This window comes from Hylobates moloch, unplaced genomic scaffold, assembly GCF_009828535.3.
Source record: "Hylobates moloch isolate HMO894 unplaced genomic scaffold, HMol_V3 SCAFFOLD_11, whole genome shotgun sequence".
NCBI classification, from domain to species: domain Eukaryota; kingdom Metazoa; phylum Chordata; class Mammalia; order Primates; family Hylobatidae; genus Hylobates; species Hylobates moloch.
Window position 1 is genome coordinate 23,858,388 of NW_026652286.1, and position 8,562 is coordinate 23,866,949.

Here is an 8,562-nt window from a genome sequence, read left to right on the forward strand (position 1 = left end):
AAAATTAGGCGGGCGTGGTGGTGGGCGCCTGTAGTCCCAGCTACTCAGGAGGCTGAAGCAGGAGAATGGGGTGAACCCGGGAGGCAGAGCTTGCAGTGAGCAGAGATCTCGCCACTGCACTCCAGCCTGGGCGACAGAGCGAGACTCCGTCTCAAAAAAAAAAAAAAAAAAATCTGAAAAGAAATATTGATCATCTATTCTATCTGAGGAAGTCTACCTATGAGCCTTTATCTAAATAACAAGGCCAGTTTTGATAGCCAGGCCTTTTACCCTCTCCCTCCCCATAACTTGTCTTGCCACTAAAACTACATTTATCACCATAACCTGTTTTTGGACATGCTCTGCACCTACATTTCTTTTCTATAACCTTGAGATGGTACATAAGCTTCTGTATCTTATTAGGGGGTGGGTCCTTATTCTGAAGACTCCCAGGTTCCCAGGTATATACATTAAATTAATTTGTATGCCTTTTCTCCTAATAATCAGTCTACCTAATGTTGGTGACTTTTCAGCTAAACTTTAGGGGGTAAAGAACCTTGACCCCCACACAATAATGGCCACCAATAAATCATGCTTCCATCTGTGCATGCCATAGCATTGTCCTCACCCTCACTGATCTTGGGCTTACTCATATGATTTTCTTTGGCCAATGAGACTTCAGCAAACACTTTAGGGTTTACCTTCTTGGAACGCTGTCAGTATGTGACAAAGCACGACTAGGACTACCTTGCTGGAGATAAATGGCCCAGCAGATTAATGGTGAGTTGGTAGATTAGTAGAGCCACACAAGTGACTCAAGAACACTGCCTAGAAGAGCAACACAATTTTGTGTAAATTACATGGATGTTATTTTAATACATGCAGTTTTGAGGTGATTTGTTAGGCACTAGCAGTTTATTGCTACAATCACATTACCCTATTTACCTACAATGAGTTGTTTTTGTTTTTTCTTAATCAATTTATGACCTGTTATCATGGAGAGGTAAATCACATTCACTAGGATAAGAACAATTAGCTTTATTGTTAACAATCTTTAGTCATCAGCATATATGCAATGACATTAAAGACCTCTAATAGTCTCTAAGATTTGCAAAAAATTGTATAATAAGATGCATCTGAAGTTCAGGAAATGTGGCTCTTCTTACACTGATCTATACCAAAGAAACAAACAAACAAAATCCCCCCAAAAACAAACAAAACCCCACAAAAACAAAACCTAAACAAAATGAAGCATAGACAAACAATAGAAGCCTCTGTTGTGTACCCATTGAAATATTCCTGCAATGAAAACAGCACCCATGGAGGCCAATTAGAGTCTTTGTTTTAAATTTCCTTTGAAAAAAGAATCTTAAATGAAGAACTAATTTGGTCATGAAGACAGAGAGCAATTTAATATGGTAAAGTGGTTTAACCTTTATAAGAAAAGTTCATGATTTAAGAATATATAATATGTGTGTAATTTCAAAATCTAACAGTCAATTCTCAGTCTTGTAGATTTTAACAAGATTGGAGAAATAACTTATTTCATCAGTCAATAATGTATATACAACAAGGATATTCTTATGTGCCAAATACTATGTTGTCTTGGCATCATTTTTTTATTCAACAATCATTTGATTTGAGGTATTAGCCCCATTTTAAATATGAGAACAATTGGTTTAATTGGCAAGGCAGTTTTTACAAGATTACCTAGAAGACTCAAAACAAGGAAAGTTTCAGTTCAAATTCTACATTTAAATAAGCATTTTACATTGGACTTTGGACAATGATTACTTGTAACCAAGCTCTTCTATTAAACAATAATATTTATAATTTGTTTGGCTCTGGATTTTTTATAAATCATTTGCATATTTCATTTTATCAGAGAAAATGATTAGATTCACTTTAAAAATAAAGACATTTGCTGAAGTAGATGAGTGGGATTTTACAATTCTAAGACACAGTTCTATTTAATTAGTTTGTCAATCAGAATATCTGGTCTAACTTCATTAACAAATTATTCAAATTTTATTCTCAACACAAGACTCAAGCTCAGTCTTATTTCAAGTAGAAAAATCAACTGAGGTAAAGAAAAGGAGCTTTGAGATTGCTTTAATGCCTCTACTTTAAAGAGATTTAATATTGAATAGCAATTTCACATATTAACAACCAAAAGCAAGGGTTGACCAATAGAAATGGACAATTTCATTAAAAAAACAAGTAAACAATAAATATTTTCCTTATCCCAACTGGAACCTGTGTCTAAAATCAAGATATCTTTGGGTAGCTTGTTGTTTTCTCTCCATAATTTCAAATTCAAACTTCTATACACAAAAATAAAAATTTCACATATAAAGAAAATATTAAAATAATATGAATATTAGTAGAAAACGTTTAAGAGAATTGAGATACGTCAGCCAGGTATATGCATTGCATGATGCTGAGGTTTGGGGTATGGATGGTCCCATTATCCAGGTAGTGAGCATAGTACCAAGTAGGTAGCTGTTAGCCCATTCCTAAACCCCCGACAGCACTCCCCAGTGTCTATTTTTTCCTTCTTTATGTGTATTCAATATTTGGCTCCCAATTATAGGTGAGAACATATGGTATTTGGTTTTCTGTTCCTATGTTAATTCACTTAGAATAATGACCTCCAGCTGCATTCATGGCGCTGCAAAGGACAGGTTATTGTTTTTTATGGTTGCATACTATTCTATGGTGTATATGTACCATATTTTCTTTATCCAATTCACTGTGGATGGTCACCCAGGTTGATTCTGTATCTTTGCTATTGTGTATAGTGCTGCAATGAACATACAAATGCATGTGTCGTTTTGATAGAGGAATTTATTATCCTTAGGGTATAAAACCAGTAATGAGAATGCTGGGACAAAAGAGAGCGGTTAACATGTCAAAGTGGGCAAGGGCCTAATCAGAATTTTCATTATGTAAATGACTAATAATTCTGGTGTACTGAATATAATGATAAACTGCTGATGAACTGTTCTTTGTCAAGCAGCAGGATATAACTTTAGTGTTATAAAAAACATTTGCAGAAAGAATGAATATCTTTACGGAAGTCAACCATCTGCTCATGCCCGCAACTCTGATTGTTCAATGTGTTATCTGAGATTGAAGAAACAGACTTCCCCTCTGTTCCCTGAGATTCCTCCTCCTTTACTCACTAGCTATATAAAATTCCCCACTTTCGTTTTTTAAAGATAATTCGAGAGATCTTGTTTTTCCACCTTCTCAGCTTGACCAAATAGAATAAATTTTTGTCTAACTCTAAGCACCTGTGTGTCACTGTCTGGCATCAACTGCACATAGGTACCCTAGTTTGAATTTGGGGTTCTGTAGAATTATTCCAAACAGAATTGAACAAAGCAAGATTGGTCTCCAAGTGAATATTGGAATATTGGTATTTTCAGTATTCCTATGTTTCTGACTTCAAACCCAGCACTGCTTCCAGGAACACCAAGTAAAATTTTTGACTACCAAAAAAAAAAAAAAGTACAAAAATAAAAACACCATTCAGCTTTTCTAAGGAAAAATGACTAGAATATATTCTACTTTTCCAGTTTTCTTTTATAACCAAATTTGTAATTACTATATTCATTGAAAATGAATTGATATTGATAAAATATGTTTTATTAATATTTTATTAAATTCCAGAATACGAGCCACAAAACATTCAATGTATTGCCCCTCTATATACTTGGGATTCAATTCTAGGATATTATATATTTAATGTTCACTGTACATGGTCAAGGATAATTTTAAGGATATCTAATAAGTGAGGAAGATTATCAGTTAAATATTCTCTTTGAATGTAATATTCAATGACTTCACTGAGACAGGATTTTTTAGTTCTAAGGACCTGAGACAAAAGTATACCTAATACTTAAAAAGCTAGAAAAAGATTATTTGCATATTTTATGTAATACTAACAAAATATGTCATGAAATATTGAGCATTATACTAATAAAACCAAAAGGATTTTGCTATTGGAAGATATTACAAAATGTATGACCTTAAATGAAAACAAAAGATCCTATTCTTCCACTCACAAATGCATATATAATGTACAATATATAATACATATTTGTATATATTAACTTACAAATATTATATATTTATAACATACAAAATATATGTCCAAATTATATCTATTATAAATATAAATATGAATATAAGCATCATATTTAACATTTAATATACTTATAATTATAATATGACTTATATTTAATAGATTATCAAAGATAAATATATTCATCTTTAGATTTATAATTTAATGTTTATAAAATATATAGCTCTATGTTATATAATTATATTCACAGTACATATATATAATATATATTCATATAATTATATTTGCAATAGAGCAGCTCCAGGCAGAAAGCATCTTTAATCCAGGTTGAAATAAAAAACACTGGGAATCAAAGTGTGCTGGGATAAAATTGAAAGTAACAGGACACAATAAATATTTTCAGAGGAAGTCAGTTTATGATTGAAAAGAAAGATTAATTTTCTTTAATTTTTGCTTTAGAATAAGGCAAAACATAGATGTTATTTTTGCTAGCTTCCCTGTTTTACCATTAGAAACCTGTAGTCTGAGAGACTCTGTCAAGGTCACACAGATCATGTCAGACATAAAAACTGAACTCAGGTCTTCTGATTCCTTGGTTTGGTGTACTAGTGTACTGTCTTGCTGCCTGTTATTGAGAGATTAATGAAGTTCTTTACTAAGCTTTCTGAAAATGAAATGAGCAAGTTAATAAAAAAACTTAAATGAGATGAAATGCTGGGGTAGCCAAATTACCTATCAAATTTCTGGAATCATTGTTTTGAAAATGCTTAACATTTAAAAGTTAGCTGTCCAGGGAAGTCTGCGTGATAGCCCATTTCACCTGTACAAGAATGATATTTTAACATGTATCTTTCCTTTGGTGTCTACCTACTTTTGCCTATGTTGTTTCTCATAAGAGAAGATGAATTGAAGATTGTTAAGTAGACCATAAAGTTACTGTATTTTGCAATTTTGAAAAAAATCATAAAATTACTATGTGAGTGTGGAAGATGTAAAAGAAGCATTCCGTTAAACATGGCTCTATGCTTCCTTCCAAATTTTTGTATAAATAGGTAGGACTTTTAGCAATAAAAAAGAAAATTAAGCTTTACTAAAGCCTTTTTTTCCTTTTTGAGATGGAATTTTGCTCTTGTTGCCCAGGCTGGAATGCAATGGCACAATCTCAGCTCACTGCAACCTCCACCTCCCGGGTTCAGCCTCAGCCTCCCGAGTAGCTGGGATTACAGGCATCTGCCACCATGCCCAGCTAATTTTTTTGCACTTTTAGTAGAGATGGGGTTTCACCATGTTGGCCAGGCTGGTCTCAAACTCCTGACCTCAGGTACTCCACTCGCCTCAGCCCCCCAAAGTGCTGGGATTACAGGCATGAGCCACCGTGCCTGGCCTACTAAAGCCTTTTAATGGTTTCTCCAAACATTTTATTTTGAAATATTTCAAAATACTTTTTAAAAAATGGAAAGATGTGTACAACAAACTAATGAAAGATCTTCATCTATTGTCTTAAATTGTTAAAGATTTTCCTCATTTGGGAAGCATTTGTTTTTCATGAGCCCTATTATTGAGATGTGTAAATACAGAGTCCTTGGAGAATGTGAACAAAATTCACATCAGCACAAATAAATGATGATGATCTGTCTACATCTGAGGAGCCTTCAACCAAAATGAAAACTGATCCACAACCTAGTGTACTGAAAACTACAGCTGTGTAGACAAGGAAAGAAGACGGAACAAAAAATGTATGTGTTAACTTGGCAGCTCCAGCTGTGCTAGGTGACATCTGATCCACACATCTGTCTGCAGCCCATTGAGCAGGCTCATGGAAACTCCAAAATGATGTTAATTATTTCAAAAAAGCAGCAGATGTTGAGTGTGCATCTAAATTGGAACAATCTTCACGAAGTTTCATTTAACTTCACAGGCCAACATTTACAAGATTTTTCTCCTAATTGGCAATCACTTGACAATGAGGCTGAGTAGCTCAAGCTGAAAATTTCCTGGGATTCAGTATTCGAGATTGCCTACAGATTGTGGGGAATTGCTGAAGGGGAAAGTAACAAAGCATATTGCATTTTTAGTATATCACAGCATCAAGCGCTTTCTGGTATATCGTTCAAAAATCTAAAATAATTAGATCCTTTAGATTCTTTTTAGAACAATAAAAGTCAATTTTTAATAATTTATAACATATCCAAATATCACTTGACAATTAAAATCTGTGCTCTCTCAGAGATTTATGTTTTCTCTCTGGAGGGATTATAAATTCAATGCCTTAGAAAAATTTATGAATAAAACAAATTATGTATAAGAAAAATAACAGAAGTGTAATTTATGAAAACTTTTTATTTATTATAGCATAAAAGAATATAGAATGTACTTCCATAATATTAAAGATCATAGTAATTACTAAGAATGTATTTAGATTTCTAGTAAGATTTTCTGTAGGTGCCTCATGGACATATGATTTCAATTCAGATCTTAATTTAAACAGTACAATTTCATGTCCCTCATAAACTTAAATAAACTGAAGTCTTTGTTGGAAACTGAGTAAAAATAATAAAGTTTGGAAACAACTTGTATCAAAGAGCATAGTAAAACATGTACTAAATAGAACTGGGGACCTTGCTTAATTGATTATTCCCGGTTGAGGATTTCAGTAAAAACTATTTCAGAAACAATTTATACACTTCACACAGAACGTGAGTGAACATTCTGATATAAACAAGCCACTCCAGAGCAGTGGTTCTTAATACAGTGTCCTTGAATAAAAATCAGGAGATCCATGGATTTGCATAAAAACATGTTATATCTTTATTTTACTTACCTCTAATTAATATTAGTATTTCCTACTATTATAGATGGAGCAAAGCCAACAGTTGCATTAGCAGCACTTATGATTTTATTCCTAACAGAAATCAGAGAAATGTTCATATAAAATGTGATTGTTACAGTAGAAATCTCAAAATGTATTTTATATATTAATGACTTTAAAATGACTACAGTTATACTTATTGCTGTATCTTATCATTTAAAATATTTTGATAACTTTATTTTAATATATTTGATCATAAAAACTATTTATATAAGCCGGGCATGGTGGCTCACGCTTGTAATCCCAGCACTTTGGGAGGCTGAGGCAGGTGGATCACCAGGTCAGGAGATTGAGACCATCCTGGCTAACAGGGTGAAAACCCATCTCTACTAAAAATACAAAAAATTAGCCGGGCGTGGTGGTAAGTGCCTGTAGTCCCAGCTACTCGGGAGGCTGAGGCAGGAAACTGGTGTGAACCCGGGAGGCAGAGCTTTCAGTGAGCCAAATCATGCCATTGCACTCTAGCCTAGGCTACAGAGCAAGACTCTGTCTCAAAAAAAACAAAAAACAAAAAACAACAACAACAAAAAAAACCATATAAAATGCTTCATGAATTTTCATGTTATCCTTGTGCAGGGACCATGTCCACATTAATCTTCTATCATACCAATTTTAGTATATGTGCTGCTGAAGCAAGTATTGATGCCATTTTTAATATTATATATTATATTTGTTCATTGATATTCTGAGAAACATCAATATACTTCATCAAACTGACAAAGTGGTCTATAGCACAATACAATTTTGAGATCCCCAGCTCCACTACAGAACTTTCCTCTTTCTCTCATACTCCAAATTTGATCAAATTTGATACCAACTTGACTTGTCCTCTCTACTTTCAGACTGTATCTCAAATCTATCAACTTCAACTACTTTTAATCATTTCCATTACTACTCTCTTAGATCAAACACTTGTATTAGCACTACTACAATAGCATTTTTATCAATCTTCTTGCTTCCATCCTTGATTTCTATAGCAATGTAATCTCAACTGGGGGTGATTGTGACCCTCTACTTGCCAAGGGCATTTAGCACATCTGTAGATTTTTTTGGTTGTCAAATGTACTGGGGTGCTACTACTATCAATTAAGCAAAGGCTAGAGATACTGTTAAACACGATACAATGCATGAAACCTACCTACACAACAAAAATTTACCTGGTCAAATGTCAGTAGTGCCTAACTTGAGGAATCCTGCTCTATAGTCTTCTCCACATAATGATCATAGTAATATTCTTTAAAAAAAAAAAACAAAAAAAAACCCAAAACCAAAAAATGAAATGCAAGTCCAATCAGGTTCCATCCTTTCATAAACCCCTTTCCACAGATTCCCTTAACTTTTAGAAGAAAATCCATTACTCTCTCCTGTGTCCTGCAAAGTCTTGCCTGTCCCAGCCCCTGATTATGTCTGTGAATTTCTCTCCTCACTCACTCTGATCCAGCTACACTAGCCTTCCTTCTGATTTTAAGAGACCCCGTGATTTTTCTTCACTTAGAGACATTTGATACCTAAATTATAGAATTTAAAATGTTCTACTTCCAGATTTTTTTTGGGTTATTCATTTCTTTTGGGTATCAACAGTCACCCCTCCTAAAATAATAGCTCAGGAAGACCTAGGAGACCT

At 33.8% G+C, this 8,562-nt stretch overlaps 1 non-coding gene across 1 annotated transcript; it reads right to left on the minus strand.

The window, feature by feature from the left end:
- Positions 1-7,469: 7,469 nt before the first annotated feature.
- LOC116477525 (U6 spliceosomal RNA) lies at positions 7,470-7,574 on the minus strand. The gene has a single exon (XR_004250494.1). It is a non-coding gene; the product is annotated as a U6 spliceosomal RNA (small nuclear RNA).
- Between the last annotated feature and the right edge of the window lie 988 nt (positions 7,575-8,562).